The 12,437-nt window shown below is 51.5% G+C and overlaps 7 non-coding genes across 7 annotated transcripts; all 7 read right to left on the reverse strand.

Moving 5' to 3' along the window:
• Positions 1 to 1,211: 1,211 nt before the first annotated feature.
• On the reverse strand, positions 1,212 to 1,330 carry LOC140475694 (5S ribosomal RNA). Its single transcript, XR_011960187.1, has one exon. It is a non-coding gene; the product is annotated as a 5S ribosomal RNA (ribosomal RNA).
• Positions 1,331 to 2,849: 1,519 nt separating this feature from the next.
• Positions 2,850 to 2,968, reverse strand: LOC140473972 (5S ribosomal RNA). Its single transcript, XR_011958749.1, has one exon. It is a non-coding gene; the product is annotated as a 5S ribosomal RNA (ribosomal RNA).
• Positions 2,969 to 4,479: 1,511 nt separating this feature from the next.
• On the reverse strand, positions 4,480 to 4,598 carry LOC140475824 (5S ribosomal RNA). The gene has a single exon (XR_011960310.1). It is a non-coding gene; the product is annotated as a 5S ribosomal RNA (ribosomal RNA).
• Positions 4,599 to 6,117: 1,519 nt separating this feature from the next.
• LOC140475695 (5S ribosomal RNA) lies at positions 6,118 to 6,236 on the reverse strand. Its single transcript, XR_011960188.1, has one exon. It is a non-coding gene; the product is annotated as a 5S ribosomal RNA (ribosomal RNA).
• Positions 6,237 to 7,755: 1,519 nt separating this feature from the next.
• Positions 7,756 to 7,874, reverse strand: LOC140473981 (5S ribosomal RNA). Its single transcript, XR_011958758.1, has one exon. It is a non-coding gene; the product is annotated as a 5S ribosomal RNA (ribosomal RNA).
• Positions 7,875 to 9,385: 1,511 nt separating this feature from the next.
• Positions 9,386 to 9,504, reverse strand: LOC140473992 (5S ribosomal RNA). Its single transcript, XR_011958766.1, has one exon. It is a non-coding gene; the product is annotated as a 5S ribosomal RNA (ribosomal RNA).
• Positions 9,505 to 11,019: 1,515 nt separating this feature from the next.
• On the reverse strand, positions 11,020 to 11,138 carry LOC140474002 (5S ribosomal RNA). The gene has a single exon (XR_011958774.1). It is a non-coding gene; the product is annotated as a 5S ribosomal RNA (ribosomal RNA).
• Positions 11,139 to 12,437: the final 1,299 nt, after the last annotated feature.

Here is a 12,437-nt window from a genome sequence, read left to right on the forward strand (position 1 = left end):
CCAGTGGGGTACCGCAGGGATCAGTACTGGGACCGCAGCTTTTTACAATATATGTTCATGATATAGAAGATGCTATTAGCAATAACATTAGCAAATTTGCTGATGATACTGAGCTGGGTGGCAGGGTGAAATGTGATGAGGATGTTAGGAGATTACCGGGTGACCTGGACAAGTTAGGTGAGTGGTCAGATGCATGGCAGATGCACTTTAATGTGGATAAATGGATGCTTATCCACTTTGGTGGCAAGAACAGGAAGGCAGATTACTACCTAAATGGAATCAATTTCGGTCAAGGGACAGTACAGAGAGATCTGGGGGTTCTTGTACACCACTCAATGAAGGTAAGCATGCAGGTACAGCAGGTAGTGAAGAAGGCTAATAGCATGCTGGCCTTCATAACAAGAGGGATTGAGTACAGAAGCAAAGAGGTTCTTCTGCAGGTGTACAGGGCCCTGGTGAGACCACACCTGGAGTACTGTGTGCAGTTCTGGTCTCCAAATTTGAGGAGAGACATTCTGGCTATTGAGGGAGTGCAGCGTAGGAATGGCGGGATTACCTTACACTGAAAGACTGGAGCGACTGGGCTTGTGTACCCTTGAGTTTAGCAGACTGAGAGGGGATCTGGTTGAGACATATAAGATTATCAAAGGATTGGACACTCTGGCGGCAGGAAACGTGAGTGCCGAAACAGAGGACACAGCTTAAAAATACGGGGTAGACCGTTTAGGACAGAGATGAGGAGAAACGTCTTCACCCAGAGAGTGGTGGCTGTGTGGAATGCTCTGCCCCAGAGGGCAGTGGAGGCCCAGTCTCTGGATTCATTGAAGAAAGAGTTGCACAGAGCTCTCAAGGATAGTGGAATCAAGGCTTATGGAGATAAGGCAGGAACAGGATACCGATTAAGGATGATCAGCCATGATCATATTGGATGGTGGTGCAGGCTCCAAGGGCAGAATGGCCAACTCCTGCACCTATTCTCTATTGTCCTCCTTTCCTGACTGCCAGCCGCAGACAGCGTGCAGCCCCAATCCCTTTCTTTCCCTCTTTCTTGCTGATTTTGGCAGCGCTCCGCTCTCCTCCCCTCCCTGTCTCCTGCCTGCAGGAGACTGATGCCAGGCACAGCGGCAGCAAAAATAACCTGTCGCTGCATTGCGTGCGTGGCCCAACACGAGTGCAGAGGGGTGACTTGAGCAGCCCCTGCTGGCGGAAAAAGCCTACTGCACCTGGTATTCCCAGGCGGTCTCCCACCCAAGTACTAACCAGGCCTGAGTCTGCTTAGCTTCCGAGATCAGACGAGATCGGGCGTTTTCAGACTAGTATGGCCGTAGGCGCTGGCCCCTGCCTTTTCTCCCCACTTCAAGGCGTGCTGGCCAGCCACATTTTCTTTGCTGCTCTTTCTCTTGATCCCCTTTGTTTTTTTTTTCTCTCTTTTCTCTTTGCTCTTCCTCCTCCGTGCGTGCTTCCCTCCCTCCCTCCCTCCCTCCGACCAGCTAGCCCTTGCCCACCAGGCTCCTGTCGTCTCCCACATCCCCACACAGGCCAACTGCAAGACCTCCCCCTGCTTCATAGGGCTGCAGCCTGCATTCTCTCATCCTTCCACACTCCTCCACGCCTCCATTTCGGAATGGCAGGCAGTGACCAGTGGGGTACCGCAGGGATCAGTACTGGGACCGCAGCTTTTTACAATATATGTTCATGATATAGAAGATGCTATTAGCAATAACATTAGCAAATTTGCTGATGATACTGAGCTGGGTGGCAGGGTGAAATGTGATGAGGATGTTAGGAGATTACCGGGTGACCTGGACAAGTTAGGTGAGTGGTCAGATGCATGGCAGATGCACTTTAATGTGGATAAATGGATGCTTATCCACTTTGGTGGCAAGAACAGGAAGGCAGATTACTACCTAAATGGAATCAATTTCGGTCAAGGGACAGTACAGAGAGATCTGGGGGTTCTTGTACACCACTCAATGAAGGTAAGCATGCAGGTACAGCAGGTAGTGAAGAAGGCTAATAGCATGCTGGCCTTCATAACAAGAGGGATTGAGTACAGAAGCAAAGAGGTTCTTCTGCAGGTGTACAGGGCCCTGGTGAGACCACACCTGGAGTACTGTGTGCAGTTCTGGTCTCCAAATTTGAGGAGAGACATTCTGGCTATTGAGGGAGTGCAGCGTAGGAATGGCGGGATTACCTTACACTGAAAGACTGGAGCGACTGGGCTTGTGTACCCTTGAGTTTAGCAGACTGAGAGGGGATCTGGTTGAGACATATAAGATTATCAAAGGATTGGACACTCTGGCGGCAGGAAACGTGAGTGCCGAAACAGAGGACACAGCTTAAAAATACGGGGTAGACCGTTTAGGACAGAGATGAGGAGAAACGTCTTCACCCAGAGAGTGGTGGCTGTGTGGAATGCTCTGCCCCAGAGGGCAGTGGAGGCCCAGTCTCTGGATTCATTGAAGAAAGAGTTGCACAGAGCTCTCAAGGATAGTGGAATCAAGGCTTATGGAGATAAGGCAGGAACAGGATACCGATTAAGGATGATCAGCCATGATCATATTGAATGGTGGTGCAGGCTCCAAGGGCAGAATGGCCAACTCCTGCACCTATTCTCTATTGTCCTCCTTTCCTGACTGCCAGCCGCAGACAGCGTGCAGCCCCAATCCCTTTCTTTCCCTCTTTCTTGCTGATTTTGGCAGCGCTCCGCTCTCCTCCCCTCCCTGTCTCCTGCCTGCAGGAGACTGATGCCAGGCACAGCGGCAGCAAAAATAACCTGTCGCTGCATTGCGTGCGTGGCCCAACACGAGTGCAGAGGGGTGACTTGAGCAGCCCCTGCTGGCGGAAAAAGCCTACTGCACCTGGTATTCCCAGGCGGTCTCCCATCCAAGTACTAACCAGGCCTGAGTCTGCTTAGCTTCCGAGATCAGACGAGATCGGGCGTTTTCAGACTAGTATGGCCGTAGGCGCTGGCCCCTGCCTTTTCTCCCCACTTCAAGGCGTGCTGGCCAGCCACATTTTCTTTGCTGCTCTTTCTCTTGATCCCCTTTGTTTTTTTTTTCTCTCTTTTCTCTTTGCTCTTCCTCCTCCGTGCGTGCTTCCCTCCCTCCCTCCCTCCAGCTAGCCCTTGCCCACCAGGCTCCTGTCGTCTCCCACATCCCCACACAGGCCAACTGCAAGACCTCCCCCTGCTTCATAGGGCTGCAGCCTGCATTCTCTCATCCTTCCACACTCCTCCACGCCTCCATTTCGGAATGGCAGGCAGTGACCAGTGGGGTACCGCAGGGATCAGTACTGGGACCGCAGCTTTTTACAATATATGTTCATGATATAGAAGATGCTATTAGCAATAACATTAGCAAATTTGCTGATGATACTGAGCTGGGTGGCAGGGTGAAATGTGATGAGGATGTTAGGAGATTACCGGGTGACCTGGACAAGTTAGGTGAGTGGTCAGATGCATGGCAGATGCACTTTAATGTGGATAAATGGATGCTTATCCACTTTGGTGGCAAGAACAGGAAGGCAGATTACTACCTAAATGGAATCAATTTCGGTCAAGGGACAGTACAGAGAGATCTGGGGGTTCTTGTACACCACTCAATGAAGGTAAGCATGCAGGTACAGCAGGTAGTGAAGAAGGCTAATAGCATGCTGGCCTTCATAACAAGAGGGATTGAGTACAGAAGCAAAGAGGTTCTTCTGCAGGTGTACAGGGCCCTGGTGAGACCACACCTGGAGTACTGTGTGCAGTTCTGGTCTCCAAATTTGAGGAGAGACATTCTGGCTATTGAGGGAGTGCAGCGTAGGAATGGCGGGATTACCTTACACTGAAAGACTGGAGCGACTGGGCTTGTGTACCCTTGAGTTTAGCAGACTGAGAGGGGATCTGGTTGAGACATATAAGATTATCAAAGGATTGGACACTCTGGCGGCAGGAAACGTGAGTGCCGAAACAGAGGACACAGCTTAAAAATACGGGGTAGACCGTTTAGGACAGAGATGAGGAGAAACGTCTTCACCCAGAGAGTGGTGGCTGTGTGGAATGCTCTGCCCCAGAGGGCAGTGGAGGCCCAGTCTCTGGATTCATTGAAGAAAGAGTTGCACAGAGCTCTCAAGGATAGTGGAATCAAGGCTTATGGAGATAAGGCAGGAACAGGATACCGATTAAGGATGATCAGCCATGATCATATTGAATGGTGGTGCAGGCTCCAAGGGCAGAATGGCCAACTCCTGCACCTATTCTCTATTGTCCTCCTTTCCTGACTGCCAGCCGCAGACAGCGTGCAGCCCCAATCCCTTTCTTTCCCTCTTTCTTGCTGATTTTGGCAGCGCTCCGCTCTCCTCCCCTCCCTGTCTCCTGCCTGCAGGAGACTGATGCCAGGCACAGCGGCAGCAAAAATAACCTGTCGCTGCATTGCGTGCGTGGCCCAACACGAGTGCAGAGGGGTGACTTGAGCAGCCCCTGCTGGCGGAAAAAGCCTACTGCACCTGGTATTCCCAGGCGGTCTCCCATCCAAGTACTAACCAGGCCTGAGTCTGCTTAGCTTCCGAGATCAGACGAGATCGGGCATTTTCAGACTAGTATGGCCGTAGGCGCTGGCCCCTGCCTTTTCTCCCCACTTCAAGGCGTGCTGGCCAGCCACATTTTCTTTGCTGCTCTTTCTCTTGATCCCCTTTGTTTTTTTTTTCTCTCTTTTCTCTTTGCTCTTCCTCCTCCGTGCGTGCTTCCCTCCCTCCCTCCCTCCCTCCGACCAGCTAGCCCTTGCCCACCAGGCTCCTGTCGTCTCCCACATCCCCACACAGGCCAACTGCAAGACCTCCCCCTGCTTCATAGGGCTGCAGCCTGCATTCTCTCATCCTTCCACACTCCTCCACGCCTCCATTTCGGAATGGCAGGCAGTGACCAGTGGGGTACCGCAGGGATCAGTACTGGGACCGCAGCTTGTTACAATATATGTTCATGATATAGAAGATGCTATTAGCAATAACATTAGCAAATTTGCTGATGATACTGAGCTGGGTGGCAGGGTGAAATGTGATGAGGATGTTAGGAGATTACCGGGTGACCTGGACAAGTTAGGTGAGTGGTCAGATGCATGGCAGATGCACTTTAATGTGGATAAATGGATGCTTATCCACTTTGGTGGCAAGAACAGGAAGGCAGATTACTACCTAAATGGAATCAATTTCGGTCAAGGGACAGTACAGAGAGATCTGGGGGTTCTTGTACACCACTCAATGAAGGTAAGCATGCAGGTACAGCAGGTAGTGAAGAAGGCTAATAGCATGCTGGCCTTCATAACAAGAGGGATTGAGTACAGAAGCAAAGAGGTTCTTCTGCAGGTGTACAGGGCCCTGGTGAGACCACACCTGGAGTACTGTGTGCAGTTCTGGTCTCCAAATTTGAGGAGAGACATTCTGGCTATTGAGGGAGTGCAGCGTAGGAATGGCGGGATTACCTTACACTGAAAGACTGGAGCGACTGGGCTTGTGTACCCTTGAGTTTAGCAGACTGAGAGGGGATCTGGTTGAGACATATAAGATTATCAAAGGATTGGACACTCTGGCGGCAGGAAACGTGAGTGCCGAAACAGAGGACACAGCTTAAAAATACGGGGTAGACCGTTTAGGACAGAGATGAGGAGAAACGTCTTCACCCAGAGAGTGGTGGCTGTGTGGAATGCTCTGCCCCAGAGGGCAGTGGAGGCCCAGTCTCTGGATTCATTGAAGAAAGAGTTGCACAGAGCTCTCAAGGATAGTGGAATCAAGGCTTATGGAGATAAGGCAGGAACAGGATACCGATTAAGGATGATCAGCCATGATCATATTGGATGGTGGTGCAGGCTCCAAGGGCAGAATGGCCAACTCCTGCACCTATTCTCTATTGTCCTCCTTTCCTGACTGCCAGCCGCAGACAGCGTGCAGCCCCAATCCCTTTCTTTCCCTCTTTCTTGCTGATTTTGGCAGCGCTCCGCTCTCCTCCCCTCCCTGTCTCCTGCCTGCAGGAGACTGATGCCAGGCACAGCGGCAGCAAAAATAACCTGTCGCTGCATTGCGTGCGTGGCCCAACACGAGTGCAGAGGGGTGACTTGAGCAGCCCCTGCTGGCGGAAAAAGCCTACTGCACCTGGTATTCCCAGGCGGTCTCCCACCCAAGTACTAACCAGGCCTGAGTCTGCTTAGCTTCCGAGATCAGACGAGATCGGGCGTTTTCAGACTAGTATGGCCGTAGGCGCTGGCCCCTGCCTTTTCTCCCCACTTCAAGGCGTGCTGGCCAGCCACATTTTCTTTGCTGCTCTTTCTCTTGATCCCCTTTGTTTTTTTTTTCTCTCTTTTCTCTTTGCTCTTCCTCCTCCGTGCGTGCTTCCCTCCCTCCCTCCCTCCCTCCGACCAGCTAGCCCTTGCCCACCAGGCTCCTGTCGTCTCCCACATCCCCACACAGGCCAACTGCAAGACCTCCCCCTGCTTCATAGGGCTGCAGCCTGCATTCTCTCATCCTTCCACACTCCTCCACGCCTCCATTTCGGAATGGCAGGCAGTGACCAGTGGGGTACCGCAGGGATCAGTACTGGGACCGCAGCTTTTTACAATATATGTTCATGATATAGAAGATGCTATTAGCAATAACATTAGCAAATTTGCTGATGATACTGAGCTGGGTGGCAGGGTGAAATGTGATGAGGATGTTAGGAGATTACCGGGTGACCTGGACAAGTTAGGTGAGTGGTCAGATGCATGGCAGATGCACTTTAATGTGGATAAATGGATGCTTATCCACTTTGGTGGCAAGAACAGGAAGGCAGATTACTACCTAAATGGAATCAATTTCGGTCAAGGGACAGTACAGAGAGATCTGGGGGTTCTTGTACACCACTCAATGAAGGTAAGCATGCAGGTACAGCAGGTAGTGAAGAAGGCTAATAGCATGCTGGCCTTCATAACAAGAGGGATTGAGTACAGAAGCAAAGAGGTTCTTCTGCAGGTGTACAGGGCCCTGGTGAGACCACACCTGGAGTACTGTGTGCAGTTCTGGTCTCCAAATTTGAGGAGAGACATTCTGGCTATTGAGGGAGTGCAGCGTAGGAATGGCGGGATTACCTTACACTGAAAGACTGGAGCGACTGGGCTTGTGTACCCTTGAGTTTAGCAGACTGAGAGGGGATCTGGTTGAGACATATAAGATTATCAAAGGATTGGACACTCTGGCGGCAGGAAACGTGAGTGCCGAAACAGAGGACACAGCTTAAAAATACGGGGTAGACCGTTTAGGACAGAGATGAGGAGAAACGTCTTCACCCAGAGAGTGGTGGCTGTGTGGAATGCTCTGCCCCAGAGGGCAGTGGAGGCCCAGTCTCTGGATTCATTGAAGAAAGAGTTGCACAGAGCTCTCAAGGATAGTGGAATCAAGGCTTATGGAGATAAGGCAGGAACAGGATACCGATTAAGGATGATCAGCCATGATCATATTGAATGGTGGTGCAGGCTCCAAGGGCAGAATGGCCAACTCCTGCACCTATTCTCTATTGTCCTCCTTTCCTGACTGCCAGCCGCAGACAGCGTGCAGCCCCAATCCCTTTCTTTCCCTCTTTCTTGCTGATTTTGGCAGCGCTCCGCTCTCCTCCCCTCCCTGTCTCCTGCCTGCAGGAGACTGATGCCAGGCACAGCGGCAGCAAAAATAACCTGTCGCTGCATTGCGTGCGTGGCCCAACACGAGTGCAGAGGGGTGACTTGAGCAGCCCCTGCTGGCGGAAAAAGCCTACTGCACCTGGTATTCCCAGGCGGTCTCCCATCCAAGTACTAACCAGGCCTGAGTCTGCTTAGCTTCCGAGATCAGACGAGATCGGGCGTTTTCAGACTAGTATGGCCGTAGGCGCTGGCCCCTGCCTTTTCTCCCCACTTCAAGGCGTGCTGGCCAGCCACATTTTCTTTGCTGCTCTTTCTCTTGATCCCCTTTGTTTTTTTTTTCTCTCTTTTCTCTTTGCTCTTCCTCCTCCGTGCGTGCTTCCCTCCCTCCCTCCCTCCAGCTAGCCCTTGCCCACCAGGCTCCTGTCGTCTCCCACATCCCCACACAGGCCAACTGCAAGACCTCCCCCTGCTTCATAGGGCTGCAGCCTGCATTCTCTCATCCTTCCACACTCCTCCACGCCTCCATTTCGGAATGGCAGGCAGTGACCAGTGGGGTACCGCAGGGATCAGTACTGGGACCGCAGCTTTTTACAATATATGTTCATGATATAGAAGATGCTATTAGCAATAACATTAGCAAATTTGCTGATGATACTGAGCTGGGTGGCAGGGTGAAATGTGATGAGGATGTTAGGAGATTACCGGGTGACCTGGACAAGTTAGGTGAGTGGTCAGATGCATGGCAGATGCACTTTAATGTGGATAAATGGATGCTTATCCACTTTGGTGGCAAGAACAGGAAGGCAGATTACTACCTAAATGGAATCAATTTCGGTCAAGGGACAGTACAGAGAGATCTGGGGGTTCTTGTACACCACTCAATGAAGGTAAGCATGCAGGTACAGCAGGTAGTGAAGAAGGCTAATAGCATGCTGGCCTTCATAACAAGAGGGATTGAGTACAGAAGCAAAGAGGTTCTTCTGCAGGTGTACAGGGCCCTGGTGAGACCACACCTGGAGTACTGTGTGCAGTTCTGGTCTCCAAATTTGAGGAGAGACATTCTGGCTATTGAGGGAGTGCAGCGTAGGAATGGCGGGATTACCTTACACTGAAAGACTGGAGCGACTGGGCTTGTGTACCCTTGAGTTTAGCAGACTGAGAGGGGATCTGGTTGAGACATATAAGATTATCAAAGGATTGGACACTCTGGCGGCAGGAAACGTGAGTGCCGAAACAGAGGACACAGCTTAAAAATACGGGGTAGACCGTTTAGGACAGAGATGAGGAGAAACGTCTTCACCCAGAGAGTGGTGGCTGTGTGGAATGCTCTGCCCCAGAGGGCAGTGGAGGCCCAGTCTCTGGATTCATTGAAGAAAGAGTTGCACAGAGCTCTCAAGGATAGTGGAATCAAGGCTTATGGAGATAAGGCAGGAACAGGATACCGATTAAGGATGATCAGCCATGATCATATTGAATGGTGGTGCAGGCTCCAAGGGCAGAATGGCCAACTCCTGCACCTATTCTCTATTGTCCTCCTTTCCTGACTGCCAGCCGCAGACAGCGTGCAGCCCCAATCCCTTTCTTTCCCTCTTTCTTGCTGATTTTGGCAGCGCTCCGCTCTCCTCCCCTCCCTGTCTCCTGCCTGCAGGAGACTGATGCCAGGCACAGCGGCAGCAAAAATAACCTGTCGCTGCATTGCGTGCGTGGCCCAACACGAGTGCAGAGGGGTGACTTGAGCAGCCCCTGCTGGCGGAAAAAGCCTACTGCACCTGGTATTCCCAGGCGGTCTCCCATCCAAGTACTAACCAGGCCTGAGTCTGCTTAGCTTCCGAGATCAGACGAGATCGGGCGTTTTCAGACTAGTATGGCCGTAGGCGCTGGCCCCTGCCTTTTCTCCCCACTTCAAGGCGTGCTGGCCAGCCACATTTTCTTTGCTGCTCTTTCTCTTGATCCCCTTTGTTTTTTTTTTCTCTCTTTTCTCTTTGCTCTTCCTCCTCCGTGCGTGCTTCCCTCCCTCCCTCCCTCCGACCAGCTAGCCCTTGCCCACCAGCCTCCTGTCGTCTCCCACATCCCCACACAGGCCAACTGCAAGACCTCCCCCTGCTTCATAGGGCTGCAGCCTGCATTCTCTCATCCTTCCACACTCCTCCACGCCTCCATTTCGGAATGGCAGGCAGTGACCAGTGGGGTACCGCAGGGATCAGTACTGGGACCGCAGCTTTTTACAATATATGTTCATGATATAGAAGATGCTATTAGCAATAACATTAGCAAATTTGCTGATGATACTGAGCTGGGTGGCAGGGTGAAATGTGATGAGGATGTTAGGAGATTACCGGGTGACCTGGACAAGTTAGGTGAGTGGTCAGATGCATGGCAGATGCACTTTAATGTGGATAAATGGATGCTTATCCACTTTGGTGGCAAGAACAGGAAGGCAGATTACTACCTAAATGGAATCAATTTCGGTCAAGGGACAGTACAGAGAGATCTGGGGGTTCTTGTACACCACTCAATGAAGGTAAGCATGCAGGTACAGCAGGTAGTGAAGAAGGCTAATAGCATGCTGGCCTTCATAACAAGAGGGATTGAGTACAGAAGCAAAGAGGTTCTTCTGCAGGTGTACAGGGCCCTGGTGAGACCACACCTGGAGTACTGTGTGCAGTTCTGGTCTCCAAATTTGAGGAGAGACATTCTGGCTATTGAGGGAGTGCAGCGTAGGAATGGCGGGATTACCTTACACTGAAAGACTGGAGCGACTGGGCTTGTGTACCCTTGAGTTTAGCAGACTGAGAGGGGATCTGGTTGAGACATATAAGATTATCAAAGGATTGGACACTCTGGCGGCAGGAAACGTGAGTGCCGAAACAGAGGACACAGCTTAAAAATACGGGGTAGACCGTTTAGGACAGAGATGAGGAGAAACGTCTTCACCCAGAGAGTGGTGGCTGTGTGGAATGCTCTGCCCCAGAGGGCAGTGGAGGCCCAGTCTCTGGATTCATTGAAGAAAGAGTTGCACAGAGCTCTCAAGGATAGTGGAATCAAGGCTTATGGAGATAAGGCAGGAACAGGATACCGATTAAGGATGATCAGCCATGATCATATTGAATGGTGGTGCAGGCTCCAAGGGCAGAATGGCCAACTCCTGCACCTATTCTCTATTGTCCTCCTTTCCTGACTGCCAGCCGCAGACAGCGTGCAGCCCCAATCCCTTTCTTTCCCTCTTTCTTGCTGATTTTGGCAGCGCTCCGCTCTCCTCCCCTCCCTGTCTCCTGCCTGCAGGAGACTGATGCCAGGCACAGCGGCAGCAAAAATAACCTGTCGCTGCATTGCGTGCGTGGCCCAACACGAGTGCAGAGGGGTGACTTGAGCAGCCCCTGCTGGCGGAAAAAGCCTACTGCACCTGGTATTCCCAGGCGGTCTCCCATCCAAGTACTAACCAGGCCTGAGTCTGCTTAGCTTCCGAGATCAGACGAGATCGGGCGTTTTCAGACTAGTATGGCCGTAGGCGCTGGCCCCTGCCTTTTCTCCCCACTTCAAGGCGTGCTGGCCAGCCACATTTTCTTTGCTGCTCTTTCTCTTGATCCCCTTTGTTTTTTTTTTCTCTCTTTTCTCTTTGCTCTTCCTCCTCCGTGCGTGCTTCCCTCCCTCCCTCCCTCCAGCTAGCCCTTGCCCACCAGGCTCCTGTCGTCTCCCACATCCCCACACAGGCCAACTGCAAGACCTCCCCCTGCTTCATAGGGCTGCAGCCTGCATTCTCTCATCCTTCCACACTCCTCCACGCCTCCATTTCGGAATGGCAGGCAGTGACCAGTGGGGTACCGCAGGGATCAGTACTGGGACCGCAGCTTTTTACAATATATGTTCATGATATAGAAGATGCTATTAGCAATAACATTAGCAAATTTGCTGATGATACTGAGCTGGGTGGCAGGGTGAAATGTGATGAGGATGTTAGGAGATTACCGGGTGACCTGGACAAGTTAGGTGAGTGGTCAGATGCATGGCAGATGCACTTTAATGTGGATAAATGGATGCTTATCCACTTTGGTGGCAAGAACAGGAAGGCAGATTACTACCTAAATGGAATCAATTTCGGTCAAGGGACAGTACAGAGAGATCTGGGGGTTCTTGTACACCACTCAATGAAGGTAAGCATGCAGGTACAGCAGGTAGTGAAGAAGGCTAATAGCATGCTGGCCTTCATAACAAGAGGGATTGAGTACAGAAGCAAAGAGGTTCTTCTGCAGGTGTACAGGGCCCTGGTGAGACCACACCTGGAGTACTGTGTGCAGTTCTGGTCTCCAAATTTGAGGAGAGACATTCTGGCTATTGAGGGAGTGCAGCGTAGGAATGGCGGGATTACCTTACACTGAAAGACTGGAGCGACTGGGCTTGTGTACCCTTGAGTTTAGCAGACTGAGAGGGGATCTGGTTGAGACATATAAGATTATCAAAGGATTGGACACTCTGGCGGCAGGAAACGTGAGTGCCGAAACAGAGGACACAGCTTAAAAATACGGGGTAGACCGTTTAGGACAGAGATGAGGAGAAACGTCTTCACCCAGAGAGTGGTGGCTGTGTGGAATGCTCTGCCCCAGAGGGCAGTGGAGGCCCAGTCTCTGGATTCATTGAAGAAAGAGTTGCACAGAGCTCTCAAGGATAGTGGAATCAAGGCTTATGGAGATAAGGCAGGAACAGGATACCGATTAAGGATGATCAGCCATGATCATATTGGATGGTGGTGCAGGCTCCAAGGGCAGAATGGCCAACTCCTGCACCTATTCTCTATTGTCCTCCTTTCCTGAC

Source organism: Chiloscyllium punctatum, chromosome 3 (genome assembly GCF_047496795.1).
Source record: "Chiloscyllium punctatum isolate Juve2018m chromosome 3, sChiPun1.3, whole genome shotgun sequence".
NCBI classification, from domain to species: domain Eukaryota; kingdom Metazoa; phylum Chordata; class Chondrichthyes; order Orectolobiformes; family Hemiscylliidae; genus Chiloscyllium; species Chiloscyllium punctatum.